Consider the following 20,159-nt stretch of genomic DNA (forward strand, 5'->3'; position numbering starts at 1 on the left):
TGTCAGGCTCGGGGACCCTCAGCAGGGCTCCCCCAGCCCAGTGAGCATCCCTGGGACCAGGCTACGGAGCCTCCCCCGCGCCGATTGCTCGGGGAGTGAGCACTGCTGCTTTAGAAAGCCATCGCCCCCAGGGAGGCGGGGAGGGGACAGGCAGACATCCGCTGGGGACACGGAGAGGGCGGGGCGGGGAGGAAGGGGACCCCGCGGTCTGTGGGGACAGCAGGAGGGCAGCACCGTCATCTGCACGCGGTGTCAGCCCTGTGGTGTGCAGTCAGTCACCTGCTTCCTGGATCCCCCCAGTGCCCCCCCCCGTCACCAGTGGGGACCCCCCCACTGCCGCCCGAGCACCCCCATCGGCCGTGAGGACCTGAGGGCTCCCCACCCTCACAGGCTTGAGGCGATTCCCTGGCCGGCACCCAGGCCTCTCCAATCTGGCTGAAGTCAGGGTCGAATTTCACTGCTTTGTTTATTGGTTCTGCGTGTTTCACTGTGGAAGGTAACACAGCGACAGGAGAGGCTGGGCAGGTGACACAGGCATCGCCGCCCGGCCCCGCCCTGACCCCGCGTCTCGCCCCAAACAGGTGTATTCCGGCTCCAGCCTTTGCCCAGGCCGCGCCCGGCCGGGAGGCCGCGCCTTCCAGGTGAGAAACCTGCCCCGCTCCCTCCTGGGGCCTCTGGCTCTGTCCAGGCCCGCGGGCGAGTCTGTGCCCCCCGCGGCTCTGGGCCCGGCGCTCCGTCCACTCACACAGGGGCCAAGGCGCAGAAGGACGGGGACGTGGAATGGCCCGGAAGGAGCCCAACTTCCAACGAGACACACACCTGTGGCCCCAGGCGTCCACCTGACCCGGGTGGCTGTGCCAACCCAAGTGCCCATATGACTCTGGGTCACCCGATGACCAGGCAGCCATATGACTGCTGCCAAGTGTCTGACTGCAGGGACCACATGACCCCAAACAGACACAGGAACCTCCATGGGGCCGTACGACCTGGGGGGACTTAGATCCCGGAAGCTGCAGGACCCCCGGGAGCCTGCTGCCCTCTGGGCGACCTGCGCACCTGGCAGTCGCCTGTGGACCCGCCCCAGGCCTGCGGGGCAGTCCGTCCCCTCAGGCTGCGGTTCCGCTGTGGGCGGGTGTGTGTGTGTGTGTGTGTGTGTGTGTGTGTGGCTTTGCTTGCCCTCTGGAAGCTGAGGGTGTGGCCCACTGGAGCGCACAGACAGCAGGTATTCCCCCGAGGGCGCCCAGCGGGAAGTGGCTGAGCTGGAATTCTGCCCTCTGCTCTCTCTACCTGAGATGGGCTCACCCGGAGTGGGGGAGGAGAGGGAGCACAGCTGTCAGGGAGGCAGCTGGATCCGCACCCTGAGAATGTGTGTGTGCATGTGTGCGTGTGCGTGTGTGCATGTGTGTGCAAACATGTGTGTGCCTGTGTGCCTGTGTGTGTGGCCTGCCTGGTTCAGAGCAGGGGCTCAGGCCTATCGGGGAACCAGTGAGCATGCTAATGGAGAGGCTGGGGATTTGCCAACGTGTGTTTTTAAAAGTGTTTGTTGCTTCAAAAACAAAGGAGAGCTTTGCAGACAGCAGAAGGGTGTCCTGAGGGAGGGTGCAGCTGGGACACCGTCTGAGCCTGCGCCCCCCACACCCCCCCCCCCAGGCTCCTAGAGGCCAGGCTGGGCTGGGGAGCCAGGGAGAGGGGCTCACTGGCCTCATCACAGGAAGCCCAGCTGGGCATACAGCAGCCCCCCCTTATCCACGGGGTACATTCCAAGACCCCCGTGGCTGCCTGACACAGGGACAGCACCAAGCCCCACCTGCTGCTTCCCTCTAACACAGACCTCCGTTAGAGAGTGATTTATCAGTAAGATCAACAGCAGTCGCTAATAATCTAATGATCAATCTTAAGTTCCTTGATAACGAGATAGTGAGGGCGACGTGAACACGCTGAGCCTCTGTCGGCCTGATGACCCAGAGGCTGCCGGTGGCTACGGGGCGGGGAGTGGGGACAGGCGGAGGCGCTGTCAGAGGGATGCCTTACGTCCGGGGCCCGGGCGGGGGGGGGGGGGGGGGGGGGGGCGGGATCTCATCTCGCTCCCCCGAAGGGCCTGCAATGGAAACCTATGAATTGCTTGTTTCTGGAATTTTCCAGCTCGTATTTGCAGGCGTGTTTTGACTTCAGGTAACTGAAACCATGAAAGCGAAACCACGGAGCAGGGGGCACGGCTGTGTGAACTCGTCTGCTTCTCACACCCACGGCCAGGCAGAGCCGTCCGCTTCCTCGGGAGCTCGGGGCCCCGGCCAGGGCCGAGAGCCCGGACAAGGTCAGGGCGCTGGTCAGTGCAGGGCGGGTTCGGCCCCAGAAGGCGACTCTGTGTCTGCTCCCCAGAGGCCACTCCCTCCACTCCCTCCGTTTCACAGACTGGTCCATTTACAGTGAGGTCAAAGTTCAAGCCCAGGCCCTGTAACCCCCACTCTGCCTGCTGAGGCCCCTCCACTTCCCAAACCCCTAGGTACTGCGACCCCGCTCCTCCCTCTCCGTTCTCCCAGACCAGCGCGCCCACCTGGCCATGCCTCCTGGTGCTAAAGGTCGCAGGGGCCTCCCACCTCCTGCTGCAGGGGCCCTGACCCCAGTGGGTCACAGGCAAAGATGGACGCTCTTGACCCCTGCAGGCCCGTGACCCTCGGAAACTCCTAAGGGCTGGGTCTGGCCCTCCTCGCAGGCCCGTCGAAGTCGGTTCATGTTGTTTCGGGGGCGCGTGGACCCTTGAGTCTCTCCATGGGCCCTCGATCGGAAACCCCTTTACTCTCTCCTCCTCTGTCTCCCTCTCCATGCAGACATGCCTACCGGGGCAGGTTCTGGGCTGCACACTGACCCGGACCTGGGACAGCCCCTCAGACAGGGCTTGAGACCCCTAGGGAGACAGCCAATGCCCGGTTACAGTGCCGACGAGGGGTCTGAGCATTGCCCCATGGAAGGTGGGGTGCCTCAGAGCTCATGGGAGTAAGCCACTGGTCCTCTGAGGCAGGACACCCAGGAGGGCTTCCTGGAGGAGGCGACTCCTGGCAGGCCTCCAGACATGGTCACGGTTACAGTTTGGCCAGCTTTCAGGCCACGGGAGTCCAAGGGTGAAAGGGACACTGCCCTGCTTCATGGGCCCACAGGTTTGGAGGGGAAGGCAAGGCTGCCCAGCCGTGATTCATTAAGACATCGTCACGCCCAGGCTCCCCACAAGCACGCTGGGTGGTCGACATACGTACGTACAAAAGAGCACCTAGGACCGGCTCCCGAATTTGTGAGGCCCATGTTGAAAGTTTGAAGAAATTAAAAAAGGTGACAGCAGCCCAGTGTGCGGTCTTCTGAGCACGGGGCCTTGAGACGGCCCAGGCTGCACACCTGTGACAGGTGAGTGCCGGGCAGGCCTGCTCTGGGCCCAGGCCAGAGCCCACGTCTTTCTAACTCCAGGCAAGAGGGCTCCCACAGCTCAGCACTCTCCGCATAGGATCGGAGCCTAGCCCTTCAAACACGGCTCAGGAAAAGCTGGGGGGGGGGGTCCCCTGTGGCTCCACACCCAGGCTGCCCTGGCGGCTGGACAGTGGGGCTACGGGCCAGACACCTCGCACCCTTTGAGGCAGTCGGCTGGGGCTGCTGCGACAGCATCCCAGACTGGGCAGCTCAAACAGCCAACGCTTATTTCTCCCGGTTCCAGAGCTGGCAGAGCCGAGACTAGGGTGCCAACACGGCCAGGGTCCGGGGGGCTCCTCCTGGTTACGTTCTCACCGGCCTTCCGTGGGGCGTGTGCGCAGGGAAGAAGGTTCACTCCCATCTCTTCTTATAAGGGCACTAATCCCATCGCGGGGGCCCCACCTTCCTGACCTGACTACCTTCCAAAGGCCCCGCCTTCCAACTATCCCTCGGGGGTTAGGGCTTCCACGTGGGTTTTGGAGGGGCCCCAACATGCAGTCCACGACACCCTTCCTGGTGGTGGCAGGTGGAGAGCGTGGTGGAGTGGCCTGCCCTGGTCTTCATGAACATGTGCACGCAGAAACATGTGCACATACAAATACGCAGCGTTTGTGCACATACAAACACACAGCGTTCAGGCACATACAAACACACAGCGTCCGTGCACATACAAACACGCAGCGTTCGTGCACATACAAACACGCACCGTCCGTGCACATACAAACACGCAGCGTTCAGGCACATACAAACACACAGCGTCCGTGCACATATAAACACGCAGCGTTCGTGCACATACAAACACGCAGCGTCCGTGCACATACAAACACGCAGCGTCCGTGCACATACAAACACACAGCGTCCGTGCACATACAAACACACAGCGTTCGTGCACATACAAACACGCAGTGTTCAGGCACATACAAACGCGCAGCGTCCGTGCACATACAAACACACAGCGTTTGTGCACATACAAACACGCAGCGTTCGTGCACATACAAACACGCACCGTCCGTGCACATACAAACACGCAGCGTTCAGGCACATACAAACACGCAGCGTTCAGGCAAATACAAACACACAGCGTTCAGGCACATACAAACATGCAGCGTTTGTGCACATACAAACACGCAGCATTCAGGCAAATACAAACACACAGCGTTCAGGCACATACAAACACGCAGCGTTCAGGCACATACAAACATGCAGCGTTTGTGCACATACAAACACGCAGCATTCAGGCACATACAAACACGCAGCGTCCGTGCACATACAAACACGCAGCGTCCGTGCACATACAAACATGCAGCATTCATGCACATACAAACACGCAGCATTCAGGCACATACAAACACGCAGCGTTCGTGCACATACAAACACGCACCGTCCATGCACATACAAACATGCAGCATTCATGCACATACAAACACGCAGCGTTCAGGCAAATACAAACACACAGCGTTCAGGCACATGCACACTGGGGCCCAGTTTTTCCTGACTTTGCTCTCTGTCCAATCTCTGCGTCAAACTTCAGGTCAGGTAAGTAAATTAATCTGATGTTTCCACATCTCTGACTTAGAACCCGCCTTCCAGAGTTCATTCACATGGAAGCGTGTGCACACACGTTCACATGTGCATTCAGCTACCCTTCCAGAGGCGCTGATGGGCACCTGCTGTGAGTCCGATCCCATGCTGGGCTCCGTGCCCCGGATGCCTCGTGGTCCTCCCCTTCTCTGTATGCATCTCCCATGCTGCCGTGGGATCCATGGGGAGAGAGTGCGGACCTTGTTGCCAGCTCTAGTCAAAGCACCTGGCGTGGTACACGGCACTCAGTGGTTGGTTGCTGGCTGAATGAAAATGAAGAAGAGTCTATAAATACAAGCATGTACTGTTCTGCAAATAATTAAACAAAATTAATAAGTCTACTGTATCAAGTTTCCTCTTATTTAAAAAAATATTTTTATTGTTTTTTTACAGAGAGGAAGGGAAAGGGTGAGAGAGTTAAAAACATCAATCAGCTGCCTCCTGCACACCCCCTACTGGGGATGTGCCTACAACCAAGGTACATGCCCTTGACCGGAATGGAACATGGGACCCTTGAGTCCGCAGGCAGATGCTCTATCCACTGAGCTACACCTGCTAGGGCTCAAGCTTCTTCTAAAAACGTGATTCCATCCTCCAGACAATACTTGAGCTGGGTGTTAGTAGAAGCTCCTTGTTTTAAGTCAGGTGCCCAAGCTTCTGCAGCTGGCACCCAGCACAGCTGGATTCGCCTCTGCTCCATCCTGTGGCCACAGCAGCAAAACCCAGCGGGGCGGGGGTAGGCAGCAAGGAACCCCGGGGAGTGCCAGGTGCCACTGCGGCCTTGTATGTGGACACCCCTGATGTTCTTATTAATCCTTCATGGAAGCATCACACACACCCCTATATCCTGCACCCAGATCAAGAAACTGAAGCTTACCAGCACCCTAGACACTTCCTTGCCGTCCCCGTCCTGGCCTGGCCCGGCCCCCTCCCTCCACCGTTCACCACGCTCCCGACTTGCACAGCCATACATAGCGCTCCACCACTCTCTATCCGCGCCACCGGACAGGCGGTGGGGTCTGGCTTTCTTTCTTTCCTCAGCACCATTTGTACGAGTCAGCCGTATCCCCGTGTGTGGGAGCAGATTATTCATCCCATTGTTGCCGTTCTATTGCGTGACTGTAACCCAGTTTATGTATGTATCTGTTCTATCATGGAGAGGCATTTTGGGTAGTCTCCCGTTTTTGTTTATCGCAATGTGCTGCGATGAACATAAATGTGATCAGATAAGAGGTGCACCTGGGACAGAATGCCAGGTCAAAGGGTTTGCCCTCGGTTCCCAGGCGGCTGCATCCCTTGGCGCCCCTGCCCGCACTGTCTGAGAGTTCCGGTTGCTCCACTTGGGCGCCAGCACTTGCTGTTGTCAGGTTTCCCCATTCTAACTGCGTGGAGGCGGGGCCACACCCTTTGGGCTCAATCAGGTCAGCAACCCGACGGTCCCTGGGTGCCCATGAGGACACACGGGCTCCGAGAGGTGAGGTCCTGGCAGGCTGCAGGGCTGTCTGACCTCAGCCCATTCTATCACGTTTCTCTGTCAAGCTGCCTCCTCAGACCTTGGCCCCAGGGTCCTGGGAATTATAGACAGTCTGCTTGCAGGGGGACTGGATGGATGTCCCTGGCGTGGGTCAGGCTGCGAGTCCTGCCAGCCCTCCAGGAAGCCCCGGCGTGGGAGGAGAGTTGGGAGGGAAGGTGGCCCTCAGCGAAGGATTTGACCTGGGTGGGGAGGCCTAGAGAGTTTGCCGCTGCACCTGGGGAGAGGTGTGTGCGAGTGCGTGTGTGCGTGTGTGTGTGTGTGTGTGTGTGTGTGTGTGTGTGTGAGTGTGTGTGTGGTGGTGGTGGTGATGGCGATGGCGATGGCGATGGTGATGGAAGGAAGGTGTCTGCAGCGCGGCCAGGCCGGTGAGGCTCCCTGGGTCCCTCTGGGAGGGGGGGGGGGGAGGTTTGGGGACAGGCAGGCATCCAGGTGAGCAGGGGAGGGGCGGGGCTGCGGGGTTTTCCCTCCCTGCCCTCCTCCCATCCTCCCCTCCCTCCCTCCCGCAGGCACCGAGCGGGGTGGGCGGGATTCTAGGCCGGGGCTCCTGGGAGGGCGGGGCTGGGGCCTGGAGAAGCCCGGGCTGGGGGCGCGCGGGACTGGGCTCCGGGGAGGAGGGAGGTGGGAGGTGGGAGGTGGGGGCGGGGCCTCGGTGAGGGGCGGGGATAATATGTGGGCGGGGCTACAGGCGGCCAATGGGCGCGCGCGCCCCGGGCCCCGCCCCGCCCCCCGCGGCGGCTGCTGCATAGTCATGAGCGCAGGCCGCGCTGCGTCAGCGGAAGCGGCGCGCGGCGGCTGTTTCCGACCCGATAAAGCGGCGTTGTCCCGGCGCGCCGGCCGCACTCTGCAGCGCTCTCCGCGCCCGCGTCCCGCCGCCGCCGCCCGCCCAGGAGCAGCCGCCGCGGCCGCCTCCGCGCCGCTCCGCCCGGGGCCCGCGCCCCCGCCGCCCCCGCCGCCCGGCCGGCCCGGCCGCCGGAGACAGGTGAGCGGCCGCCGCCGGGCCAGGCCCGCACCTGGGGCCCCGCACCTGGGCGCCCGCACCTGCCGCCCCCGCCCCGCCCCGCACGGCCGCGGCCCGGCCCCCGGCCCGGGCATCGCCTCCTGGGGAGGACGCCCCACGCCCCGCCCGGACGTCGCCTCCCGCTCCGCTCCCGCTGGGACGCCCGCCCGCACCCTTGACCCCTCCCGCCTCTCCCGCTGCACCTGCCCCTCCTCGTCCCCGTCCCGGCGGCCTCCCGGGCGTCCCGGGCCCGCTCCGAGGGGTGCACCTTCCCCGGACCCTGCCGCGCCGCACCCCTGCCCTGGCACCCCGCCCCGGCCCCTCGGCTCTCTGCTCCCGGGGAAGCCCGGCCGCTCGCCCCGGGGCCACGACCTTGCCCTGCCTCCTCGGCCCCGCACCTCCAACTTCCGAGAGGGCGCCTCTGCCCCTCCGCCGGGCGCCTGCCCGCGGCCCCCGCGCCGCCGGCCGTCTCACCTGCGCCCCCCGGGGCGGCGGCGCCCGTCCTGCGGCCCAGCTCGCCCTGCAGCGGTCCCTTCCGCCCGCCCGCCGGTCTGGTCTGCATCCCAGGCCGGTTCCCCTTTCCCGGCCGCCGACCTCCGAGCGCTAACCCGTTCCTCCCCGGGCGGTGGCCCTGCGGGGAGCGCATGGGGGCGCACGGAGCACATGGGGGGCACACGGAGCACATGGGGGGGGCACGGAGCACAGCCCCGTGGCCTGTGTGCAGTGTTTCTATTGTAGAAGGTTGGGCAGGGGGTCCTAGGGAGGGTTGTTTTTTTCCTCTGATGCCTCAGCGGAGCTGCAGGGGCCTGTGGTTTCTGGTTCTCGGGGTGTCTCCTGGCCTAGGGCCTGGGGAGCAGGGGGAGTCTGAGGGTCCGAAGCAGTCGTGGGGCCACGCGTTTGTCAGAACCTAAGCCCGTTTCTACGGGAAAACCCGCTGGCTCTTCCCAGGGTTCTGGGCCCGGGCCCTCACCTTCCTCCTGCGGTGCCGGCAGGCAGGTAGGGTCAGGCCAGCCTTTCCTCTGTTTTGTGCTGGAAGGAGAAAAGGCAAGAAAAGCTGGGGACATGGTCTGCGGATTGAGAAGTGTGACAGCGGTTGGGGTCAGAGACGGTAGCCCCTCACCTCCTTTCCAAGGTGGGCTGGTTTTCTGCTAAACCTGAGCGAGGTGTGGAAGACTCGGTGCGGAGTGCCTGGGAGAGGGGCAGAGTCTGCTGGGAGGTGGAAGGGGCCGCTGGAGTGACCGGCCGGAGGAGCGCTGTGTGTGGAGAGGCTGCCTTCACATCGGGAACTGCAGCCCTGTCGGCTGATGGTTTTTAGGGCAGCAGCTGGACAGGAAAGAGGTGGCTCCTTTGAGGTTTGCGAGGCGTTGGAAACGCATGTGAGCGGGCGGTGTGGAGGGCCCCTGGGGAGGCCGCCCGGCCTGCTCCTGGCTCCCTGGGGCCTGGGGGCGTTCCGGGCCCTGGAGGCAGTGCTGCAGCCATGCCCCCGGTGAGCGGAGGCCGGACTGGGTGAGCTCCCAGGTGGTTTTCGGCTCTTACCATCCTGGCTGTCTCTGCCCTCAGCTTTGCTTCCTGGAGAGGAGGGAGGGGAGAAGGGGTGGAGGGGTCTGGAGGGTCCCAGGCCCTCCAGGTCTGCCCGTGAGGGCGGCTGCGACAGCCGTTGGCTCCTGGCTCTCTCCCATGGGGGAGAGCGGCCAGTGTCTCGGTTGCTGGGTGTGGGGTTGGTGTCAGGGCCGGGGTTGGGGGAAGAGCAGTGGGCTGAGCTGGGGTCCGGGGCTACGCTGTGATTCTCTAATCGGGGTGCCTGCTGTGCCTGTCACTCCTCCTGTGCCCCAGGCCGCAGCCCAGCCCCGGGTCCCCGCAGGGCTGGTTTGTGACTCAGCCTCACGGGCTGGCCCTGAGCGAGGGGACTGGCGAGCGCTGTAGGTGGCAGACAACCCCAAATTACTAGTGCCCTCTTCGGAAACACCCCTGGCAGCGCCCAGCCTGTAATTTGTGGGGCTGGAATGTGCTGGAAGCCGTGTTCCTGCTGCGGACAGGGAGGATGCTGCCCCACGCTGGCCTGGTCTGGTTTCCGGGTTTCTGTGATCACAACAGTACCCGCTGCTGAAGGCGCTCGGCAGCACCCCGTTAGGTGGCTGCCTGGACGCGAAGCCAGGACACCGAGCAGAGGTCTGAGCAGAGAGAAGGGAGAGCCCCCCCGCCGTACCTCCCCCCCCAGGAGAAGAGCAGCCGCTGGGGAAGGGAAGGGAAGGGGTGGGAGAGGACCCTGGAGCTCGGCTCCCGCTGTGCAGGGGGCTCCAGGCCAGGCTGGCCGCCCCTCCCCCGCGGCCCCAGACAAGGCCCCCTTGTTTAGATTAGCTTAATTACCCTCCCCAATCAATGAACAAGGGTCTTTTTAGATGTGGGACTTTCAAAGTGCTGGGCCTTTCTGTTTTTTAAGGTATCAGATGCTGAGCCTTTGTGAAATCAGGCCCCTTCAGGGACCTGGGAGGTGGTGGGCCTTTTAAACGCCACAGGTCCCCGCCTGAGATCCGAGGCCCTGCTGCCCTTCGGTGGGAACTGGGGGCGCTGGCGGGTGTGGGGGCCGAGCAGTGCGCTTTCTCTAAGTGACTCTCAGAGGAGGCATTTTAAGAAGATTAACACTGCTGACCTGGAGGCGACAGCAGAGTCCACGTTCTGCTCTCCTTTTGGGCTGCATCCCCCGGCCCCCTCCGCCAGGCAGCGCAGCACAGCACCGAAGACCCGAGCCGATGCCCCGGGCTGGGGCGGCGCCCGCCGAGTGCTCACCTGGGCTCCGCCATCCCGGCAGGCCGCGGCTTTAAGGCCACCCCGCTGCCTGCAGGGGGCGGCTGCGTCCTCAGAGGCAATAAGCCGGCTCTGCCTGCACTGCTTCCTGAGAGGCTGGGGAAGTGAGCAAGCGCCCCGAGGTACAGAGAAAGGCTGAGTGCGAGTGGCTGTTTGAGGTGAGACAGGGTCACACAGAGTCTGCCCACCCCGCCCCAGGGTACACATGGTGCTGGGCATTGGCCCCCAGGCCCCGCAGGTCCTCAGCAGCTGAGTGGATTTGCAGAGCCTCTCACTCCCCCGAGCTGGCTGCCTGGCCTGCGGCCCAGGTGAGGGAGCCTGGTTCAGCCCTAAGTCCTTGGCGTTTCCGTCCTCCCAAACCTGTCGGAGGGTTCCGCTGGCAGCGAGGGAGCTGCATTCCTGAGCCGGTGCCGAGAGGCGGGGACCTCCACCTGGGCCGCGCGGGAGCCGGGAGCGCTGGAGCCGGCGGGCTTGGTCAGCGACCAGGTTCTGCCCGTTTTGTAGAAAGGACGCTCCTGCCTGTAAAATACAACAGGTGCCGGGGAGGGTGCACCCGCTGCGCCCGCACAGATGCCGCTGACGGCCCAGGCCCGCGGACAGTACACCGCTCCTCGCGGCCAGCAGTTGAGTCATCGTCTCGGGAAAATGCATCGATCCCGAGAGGACGGCTCTGGTGTGGAGCGGAAAGGTGCTCTGCGGGGAGGGCCGGCCCTCAGGCAGGAGGCGGCCGGGCACGGCCGGAGGGGAGCAGCGCTCTGCACGGACGCGGACGCGGCCACTCACAGGTGTGGAGTGACTGGGAACGGGGCTGTTACGCCGACCTCTGAACTCTTCCCTGCTGACTTCCAGCAGCTGTAAAGGCGGTTTCTAGAATATTGTGAATACAGACGTCGAAGTGCATGTCACACGCCTCGCCGTGAAGGGCTGGGGTGGGGCCCCGCACCCTTTAAAGCCTGCTGGGACACGGACCTGCTTCCCTTCTTCCTGGGCTGAGTGCCCGCCTCCTCAGGCGTGTGTCTGAGGCTCTGCTTTCCTGCTGCCGGGAACTGACCACCCCCTTCTCCGGGGCCGGGGCGCTGGCCGCTCAGACCCTGCTGGGTGGGGAGGTGTGACACTCACCCTAAACCCCCACCACCACCCCACCCGGGTCCAGGGGATCTTCTCATCGTCATCAGCACAGACCCGTGGCAGGAGAAGGGTGTCGTGGGTCTGGCTGGCAGGACCTCGCCTCAGCCTGTGCTCTTGGGAAGGGAGGCCTCACCTCCCGGCAGCTCGCGCGGCTGCCGGGTCTGCCCCGACCGCAGCCGTGTGGCCGGTGGGGACCACAGCCGCGTGGCTGCGGGTGGTTTGTGAAGCCCCGGCCACAGCCTGGGGCCGTGGGAACGCTGACCTCCGACCTCACCGGCCGCTGGGAGCCGCCCACACCCGGAGGAGCAGGGGCTGCTGGGCCCTGGGCTCCGGGTGTCTGGCCTCCTGACCCCCGGCACACCTGTCACTGTTAGCAACGCACCAAACAAACAGCTCGGGTGGGTCCCCGGAAGGGCCCTCAACGAGAGGGCCATCGACCTGCCCTGGGTGCCAGCTCCGCCTGTTGCTGGAACATTCCAGGCGAGGAGTGCCTTCGGCTGGTGGGAGGAAGGGATGTGAAGGGCCTTGGGTGGGGCTCGGGGCTGCACTGTGCGCGGAGGTTCGTGGGGACACTCGGTCTGTGTTCCCACACCTGAGGCTCGAGGCAGCCCTGCTGCAGTGCTTCCGCCTGTCCCTGAGCCGGGTGGGTGCGGGTCCGGGGGTCCATGGACCTGGTGCGGCTCCTTGGTCCGGAGGTGAAGCGCCTGCTTCCGGTGTGGCTGGAGGCAGGTGTTTCCCGTGGCTGGTTAGGTGGAAGCCTGAGGAGGGTGCTGCAGCTGTTTAATTAGCCAGGAATGCTGCTGGGAGCGGAGAGGTCTGGGGGGGCGGGCTTGGGGGGCTCTGCTCCTGTGGCCGCTAGGAGGTGACCTGCCTCCAGTTCCAGTGCCGGGAACCATGTCGCCACGAATGTGGACGTGTGTTCGGGGACAGAAATGTCCTCAGACTGAGGAGCCCTTTGCCCCAGGGGTAGGGATGCCAGGAGCTGCCCCCCTTTTTCCCCGGCCGCCAGGGCCTGTGGTTCTCCTGACAGCGCAGGAGGCAGGGCAGGCGCACACCCCTCGCCCACTCAGAGCACGTGGCTGGAGGAGCCGTAAAGCTGCCGCCTCCATTGGTCCCTCGTAGACCCTCTTGGCATCTTGACCTTGACACTGAGTCAGGCTCCTAACCCGAAGGCGAGGGAAGGCCAGGGCTGCTTGTCCCAGACTCTCCCCCGCACCTCCCACCAGGGTGCTGCCTGCAACGGGACCGGGAAGGCGCCCGGGCTGCTTGTCAGCCCCTCGGCCTGCCCACTGCTACCCTCTGCTGGATGGAGCCAGGCCTTCTGGGACGGCCAGGGCCAGCACTGCTGCCCATGCTCCTGCACCCCGTCCTCCGCCCCGTTCTGCACCCCGTGCCCCATGCGAAGGCAGCTCTGATTTGGGGGGGTGCGGGGTGGGCTGTGGAGCTGAGACTGTCTCTCTCTGCCAGCTCAGGCCCCAGCCCAGGGGGACAGGGAAGGGAAGCGCCCCCTGGGATTATCCGGGTGGCTAAGTGCTTTCGCTCCGAAGCGGGTACAGAGGCCTGCGCCCTGTGCTTTAGCTGCAGCAGTCCGGGCCGGCCTGTGCAGGGAGCGTGTACGCCCTGGCGGGGCCGTCCCTGGCCTCGCGTCCTTGGCCCAGAAACTGCCCGCTGATCCAAGCTCCAATTCTGTGTTGTAACCAGGGAGCGTAATGAGGATTTGTTCCTGGCACTCAGCAAGCCTGGAAAATAACACTGAGGCCAGCCCTGCGGAGCACGGGCCTCCCTCTGCCCGCCCCCCGCAGGGCCGGCAGGCTGAGCTGAAGCACCAGTAGCTCCCTTAGCAGGGAGAAGAGGCAGAGAGGTTCGGTAACTTGCCCAAAGCCACACAGTACGTGGCTGAGCGGGGGGTGAGCCCTGGAGCCACCTTGGAGTGTTGGGTCTTCGCTAACACCGAGCGGGTGTGGGGGCTGCGGGCTGCCTCCCCCAGGAAAAGCGGGGTCCTGCACGTATGTGCACTGAGAATGTGTGTGCACGCTCTGAGACGTCACGCCTTCCGTCCACACTGAGCCAGCCCGGTGGTGCCTCCGTAAGGAGGGGGTGCCCAGTGGAACTGGGACCCTGCGTCCGAGGACCCACCATGAGCCAGAGGCAGTGACACAGGAGCTCAAAGGCTGTGAGAGCCGGAGGCCGGACGGTGTCAGGAGCCAGGCGAGCGGACGGGCCCCAGGCCGGCCCTCGTGGTGTTGTCACCCTGTTATCGGCCTGTCCTTGGTCCGTCCGGCGGTTGGCGCAGCGGCGGCGAGGCTGCGGGCAGATAAGGGCCTGTGCGTGTGTCCGTTGTGGTTGTGGGGCTCAGATAGGTCTGTGGGCCGTGGGGGAGTCTGGAAGCCGGACCAGCGGCCGTGGTCTCTGCGGCTCACGATACGGTTTGGAGAAATAGTTCTCGGCCATCTTCTTCTGGGTTTCCTCGGGATCCCTCGAACCCGGTCCATCTGGGAATGGTTCTGCCCACACAGTCCTGCCTGGGCTGGGAGCCCTCCGAGTGGGCCGGGACCCGGGGCCTCGCCCCACAGTGCTGCCTTCTCCTTCCACACACAGGCTTCTGGGCTGTAGGGACGTGCTGACTGCTCTGCGAAGTCATGGGTACAGGTGACTCCATCGCCCAGGCGGGGGGCAGGGCCCCCAAGTGGGCTGTAGGCCACTTCTGACCTCCTTGCTGGCCACCGTGGGGACCGAGGGAGCGGCCAGGCCTGTGTCCCTGGTGCCTCTGTGTCTCCTGCGCCCTGACCTGTGCCCCTGGGTCAGCCAGGCTTCTCTCCTGGACCCACCCCCCTGGGGCCAGCTCTCTCACAACATCAGACCCCGAAACATGGGGGTGCCTGAAGCCCCCGGGAAAGACAGTGCAAGCCTGGCAGACCCGGGCCTGCTCTGCGGGACCCACTCCCCTTCCCGCCCCCGGGCAGCTGGGCGACCCGGGAGGCACCCGCAGACGCTGTGGCCACTCGCTGTGGCTTTCTGGGCAGAGCGTCTCAGCCCTGCATGCCCTCCTGCTGGGCCCGTCGGAGGGGGCAGGGTTTGGGGGCCACCACACGGGTCTTCAGCCCCAAACCAGGATTTCTCACCTTTTCAGCCCATCCTTCCTTTTTTTTTTTTTTTTTTTTTTGCTGATTTTTAACCCTGGGAAGAACTTGTCTAGATTTACATTTTTTTTTAAAATTGCAAGATGGTTTTATGCATGCAGTATTCGCTTCCAGCCTGAGCCACAGGTGCCACGCTGTGCTGGCTGCCGTGGGCACGGTCCCGCGTGTGCCGTGGAGTGCCCTGCGTGTCCCCCTTCCCCGTGGGTGATGTCGGCAGGCCGCCGTCTTTGCAGGGAGTAACTGAGTTCGGACAGTTCACGTGTGGCTTGTCCCTCCGGGCACACAGCCGTGTCCGAGGGACCTGCCCTGAGCTTCCCGGCGGAGGCTCTGCCTCCAGGCTGCCTTGGAGAGCCAGAGGACCGGGGACTTGGAACTTCTGTTTAAACTTTCACCCAAGGATGTTCATTGATTCTAGGGAGGGAGTGAGGGAAACACGGACATGAGGGAAACGTGGATGGCTCGCTCGCTCCTGTGTGTGCCCCGCCGGGCATTGAACCGGCCTCTGGGTGGAGGGGACGCCGCTCCAACCAGTGAGCCACCGGCTGGGCGACCGGGAGCGTCTCGGCCAGCCCTCCCAGCCGTGTGGAGCTGGCGGTTCTTTCGCTGACCGCTCCCGCCCCGTGTGCCTGCGCGGGGGCCTTCTGTGCCAGGAAGCAGGTGCCCTCCGAATGTAGCCGGGGGGTCGGCCAGGGCCGCCCGGAGGGTGGGCAGCGGCACCGAGGCCCTGGCCGCATAGCCTTCAGCCCGCGGCTGGGCCTGTGGCCAGCAGGTGGGCCCACGGAGCAGAGGCCGTGGGACGGGGTGGCGCTCAGGCCTCACGGTGCCTCTCCTCCACTCCGCCGCCCTGCGTGGCCGGGCTGAGCGGGTATGTGGGACCTTCCGGCCGCCTGGCGTGGTTTCCTGTTTGGCGAGAGCTGGTGGCCGTGGCTCGTGGTGACTGGCCTTGAGGAGGTGGCAGAGGAAGGCGCCGCTGTCCCGGAGCGCGGCGTGGTCCGGTCACGTGTGCTCGGCACTTCCTCCTCCCCGGGCTCGCCGGCGGGGCGGCCTTGAGCTCACCGGCGGGCAGTCCGAGCCCAGGGAGGGCTGGCAGGAGGGCGACCTCGCTAGCCTTGAGCCCGAACCCCACGCCCAGGGCAGCCAGGCGGGCAGCCCTGCGCCCGGCGAGAGGCCCGCCCGCCCGCGCCCCGCAGTGCAGCTGCACCAGGTGCGCCCCGAGGGGCCCGGCCTCTTCCCCGCTCGGTCTTCCCTCCGCTCCCTCTGTGCTGGGCTAACCTGGACGCAGCTTCAGCACACGCTCCCGCCCCGGCCACGGGCCCCGGCCGCCGCCTCCGCCACCCGGCTTCTCCGACGGGTCCAGCCCCTCCCTCTGGTGCTCAGGTCAGGCGCAGGCGAGCGCTTGGCCTCTGGTTTCTGTGCGACTGTCTCTGAGGCCCAGAACGCCGTCCGCTCCGCAGTGCCCGGGCTGCCCTCCTCCTTTCTTAAGCTTTTCTTCTCTTTTCTTCCTTGCTTTCTTACCTGCTTTTTTTCCCTGCGTGAAACTAAATTGCTCAATCTTGTTCTAAAGGAAACTGCAGAAGGGAGGACTGACTGAAAAGTTATGAAAAGGTTGTGTAATGACCATCTCGGGGCGAGAATTCCTGTACCCATCGAGGGACCCTGTTCCCCCCTCCCCACTCTAGCTGGGTGGCTGGTTTCTGACCTGGTTGGGTCATGGATTCCTTTTGGGCCACTTTCCCACAAAAACACAGAATCCCATTTTCTTACAATTTAGGGAGTGCGTGCGCCCGGCTCTTCCCACGCCCATCCCGGGCGGGTCTCCCAGCCGCGCGGACCTGCAGGGCCGGCCGCCTCGTCTGCCTCTGGGCCCTGCAAGACAGGAACTTGGCTGCCAGTCTGAGTGGGGGATGGGGTGGGGGGGTGCTCAGTGCCCCCAAATCAGGTGGATAGAGAGGCGCTGGCGTGGGCAGGCTGGCCCCCGAGGAGTGGCTGGAGAGGACCCTGGAGGGGGGTGGCTGTGGTTCCTCGTTGTGACCGTGGTGAGCAGCGACTGCCCGCGGGACGGGTGGGGGAGGGAGGGACACGTGCCTCGGAAGGAAGGCAGCCTGCGGCGGTGCTGGGCATGGCGGCGCAGTGCGGTGCTGGTTCCTCTGTGGAGAACGGAGGGTGGTTAAAATTAGCAGCGAGAGCCGCAGCGCGAAGGCCGACCAGAGCATTGAGCAATGTGGCGCCGAGATAAGGCCTGGGAGCGGGTGGAATTCCTGGGCCCGGCCTGCGGGCAGAGATGGCGCTCGGCGGCTCCTGACCATGGGGCGGGGGTCCCCTGGAGGCCCACTCTGCCTGAGGCCGGGCCACCCGCCTGCCCAGCCTCGCCCGCCAGTTCCCTGGCGGCCCCCTGCAGGGTCACGCGCAGGGCCACGGGTCCCTGGCCACTTAGTTCCTCTCAAGCCAGGCCCGTGGCCCTCCAGCGGCCTCGGGGTCAGCGGAGGCTTGGGCGGCCCGGACAGCCCGCGCCCCACTGATGTGCAGCACCCTTCCCGCCGTGGGGGGCAGCTCGGTCCTCGCAGCCTGTGCCCGGCCGAGGGGGAGTCGCTGACGCCGGCCGCCCCTGCGTGGACAGGAGGCCCCGGACGCCGGTGTCCCTCTGCCGGCTGCCTCTTCCACCGGCAGGCAGGGCACCCTGCGGTGCTGCGGCTGTCGGTGTGCGGGCGGCCACAGGCCGTGAGCGGGACAGTCAGACGGAGGGACTCCGTGAGCGTGGAGACTCGGAGGGTGTAGATGTCGTTTTGGATGGGGGGAGGGAGAGGGGTCTGAGATTTCAGGAGTGGAAGTGGGCCGTTCGCAGGAGCCTCCTGAAGCAGGTTTTCTGACCGAATCCCTAAGCAGGAAAGGGGATGGGGCTCAGAAAACAAAACCCCAAACCCCTGGCTTTGATGGATGGCAGCCCTGAAAGAATCAGCCTGCAGGGCGCCTCCTGGGACACCTGCCACCTTGCCTAGCCTCGGGACCCTGTGCTGACCGCTGTGCCTCAGTTCCCCTCACACCCGGCTGCGCCACACTGAGGCTCCAGCCCCTCCCCAGGGTCTGAGCGGCAGGGGCTCCCGGAATCCCTGCTGCCCCGTCGCAGGCGCACACCACGCGGAGCCGATGGGACGGTCCCCGCGGCTGGCTGCGGCTGCCCGGGTGCTGGAGGCTGGCGGGCCCTGCGCAGCTGCTGCTCTGAAGAGGGCGCGTGGTGACAGGGCGCAATGCGCCCTCTGTGGCCTACAGAGGAGGAGGGAGAGGGGAGAGGAACATGGATGCACGGGCCCCGGCCGGGAACCTCACCAGCACCCTTTCGGTGCCCGGGGCCACACCGGCTGGGCCAGCGTTGTGTACTTGACAGACTCGCCGCGGCTCAGAAGATCTCTAACCAGGGGCATGCGTGCACACTTGTCCGTGACCGTCTGTGAGTGGCTCAGCCATCGGCCTGAGGCGGCATCCCGGTCCGGCTGTCCTTGGAAGGGACTGGGCCGGAGGAGGGCCGCCGCCTGTGGGGAGGTGGCCCTGCCTGAGGCCGCTGCCTTCGGAAGGCGCCGTCACGCCCAGGTGGCCTCGCCTGCCAGGCCGCGGCAGCTGAGTCACGTTGCTGCAGATCACACCCGCAGGACAGGCTGTTCTGCGCTGCGGTCATGTCTTCCCGTTCGCACGTCTGAGGAGAGAGCGCGGTGTGTGCGTTCACGGCGTGTCTCCCGGGTTTCCCGCCCCTCAGGCCTGTCCCCGTGCTGAGGCCCTGGGTGTGGGGCCTCCTGGCTGGGCCCTGGGGTCGCACGGCGGCGCTGCGCCCGGGGAGAGCCCTGCGCGTGCCGCGGTGCAGCGTGTTCCCCGGGACCGGGAGGAGCGTTTCCCGGCCGCGCACCGAGGTGGGTGTGGGCCGTGTGCTCGGAGCACACAGAGGGCTGCCCTCTGTGTCCCATCCCCACCCGTCCGCCTTCTCTTCAAGGCCAAGACCAAGGCCGTGGTAAAGCTTAGTCCTCCGGGCGAGCGGTCTGCCGCAGGCCCACACGGCTGCAGCCCGCATGGCTGCGTGTTCCGGGTGAGAGCTTCGCTCCCTGGGGTCCGTTACTCCTGCCGGGGAAAGGCTGGAGCTTTTCTGTGAGTGATTTTTTAAAACCCCCACCCAAGGACGTGTGTGTGGTTGTTTAATTGGTTTCAGAGAGGAGGGAGGGAAGACAGGGATGTGAGGGAGACATCGACTGGTTGCCTCCTGTGCGCACCCCTACGGGACCGAGCCCGCGGGAGAGCGGCCCGCGGAGGGCGGTGCCTGTCTCGGTGCCTCCTGGGAAATGCGCTCTGAGCTGTCACTCACTCTGGGCGCCCTGTTTTGGGAGGGACCACAGGTCTCTGAGGAGAGAACATGCCGGAAGTCACAGATGCGGTCTGTTGGCAGGGGTGCGTGCTGCCCTCCTGGTGAGAGACCGGGATGGGGTGCACCTCAGGCTGTTAGCTTCCTGGAGGCGGAGGGAGGGCCCCAGTGAAGACTGGCCGTCTGCCTGGGCCCAGGCCACCTCTTGGTCCCAGATCCGTGCCTAGAAGGGAGCTGCACTCAGACCCCACCGGCGGCCGCATGTTCGTGCCTTTCAGGGCAGCAGGGAGGGGGGAATTGGGCTTCCAGGGCCCTGCCCTCTGGGCACGGGACAGCCCCTCTCAGGCTGTAGGCGGTTGCATCCCAAGAAGCATGTCCGGACACCCCACGTGACCGACATGGGGAGTTCTGCAAGCCCTGGGGGTGCCCTCCTGAGTCGCCACTCAAGCCCATTCTCGGGCGGCTTCGGGGTCTCTGGGGAAGACAGGGGCCTCACGTTTGCCGATGTGCCGGCCGGCGGAGCCGCGGCCCCAGTAGGAGCGCCCGGGTCCCGGATGGCCGCTGCTCTGCGTGTCCGTGTCCACACCGACCTCCCGCCCTCCGCCACGGGCTCTCACCGGTGCTGCCTCCGGCTGTCCGGCTGCTCCGTGCTTCCCCTCCCGGTCCGTCTGCGTCTCAGGACACGTCTTCGGTGGCCCCGGTGTGACCGAGGGCCGGCCTCCAGGAGCTTAGGGCCATCTGTTTCCCCTTCTCCGCGCTGCAGCCTGGCCACGCCGAGGCCTGTGCCCGCACCGCACAGCGGTGGGTGTGGAGGCTGACGGCGTGAGCAGCTGGGGAAAGCGGGAGCCGCCTGAGTGCAGGGCAGCCGGCTGGGTGTGAAGTGGAGGCCTGGGAGGTGACGGGAGCTGGGGGAGCCGGTGGGGAGGGAGGACTGGCGGGTCCTGTGGCTGCCAGAGCCCACGACGTCAGGCCAGACCCCGTGGTGCAGCAGGAGCGCCCGGGGCCGCGGGCGTGGGGAGTGTGAGGCTGTGGGGGGCCCTCTGGTTCTGCGCTGGCACCTGCTCTCCCCGAGGGGCCTCGCTGGGGCCTGCGCGGTGCAGAGGCCCACATGGCTCCCGCGGAGAGTCCTGGGGGAGGGAGTGCCTGCTGAGGGAGCGGCCGGCCGGCCCCCTCCCC

General features: G+C 65.1%; 1 protein-coding gene across 3 annotated transcripts in view; it reads left to right on the forward strand.

The window, feature by feature from the left end:
- The first annotated feature begins 7,516 nt into the window (after window positions 1-7,516).
- Window positions 7,517-20,159, forward strand: part of SLC45A4 (solute carrier family 45 member 4) — a 53,312-nt gene continuing 40,669 nt past the window's right edge. For 2 of the 3 annotated variants that reach the window (XM_045581256.1, XM_036437489.2), the window contains exon 1: window positions 7,527-7,550. The gene's annotated coding sequence lies outside the window, so the exon portion shown is untranslated. Of the gene's footprint in view, window positions 7,551-20,159 lie in introns of all 3 variants that reach the window. The other variant, XM_045581257.1, reaches the window with a different exon arrangement.

This window comes from Pipistrellus kuhlii, unplaced genomic scaffold (genome assembly GCF_014108245.1).
Source record: "Pipistrellus kuhlii isolate mPipKuh1 unplaced genomic scaffold, mPipKuh1.p scaffold_m20_p_14, whole genome shotgun sequence".
NCBI classification, from domain to species: domain Eukaryota; kingdom Metazoa; phylum Chordata; class Mammalia; order Chiroptera; family Vespertilionidae; genus Pipistrellus; species Pipistrellus kuhlii.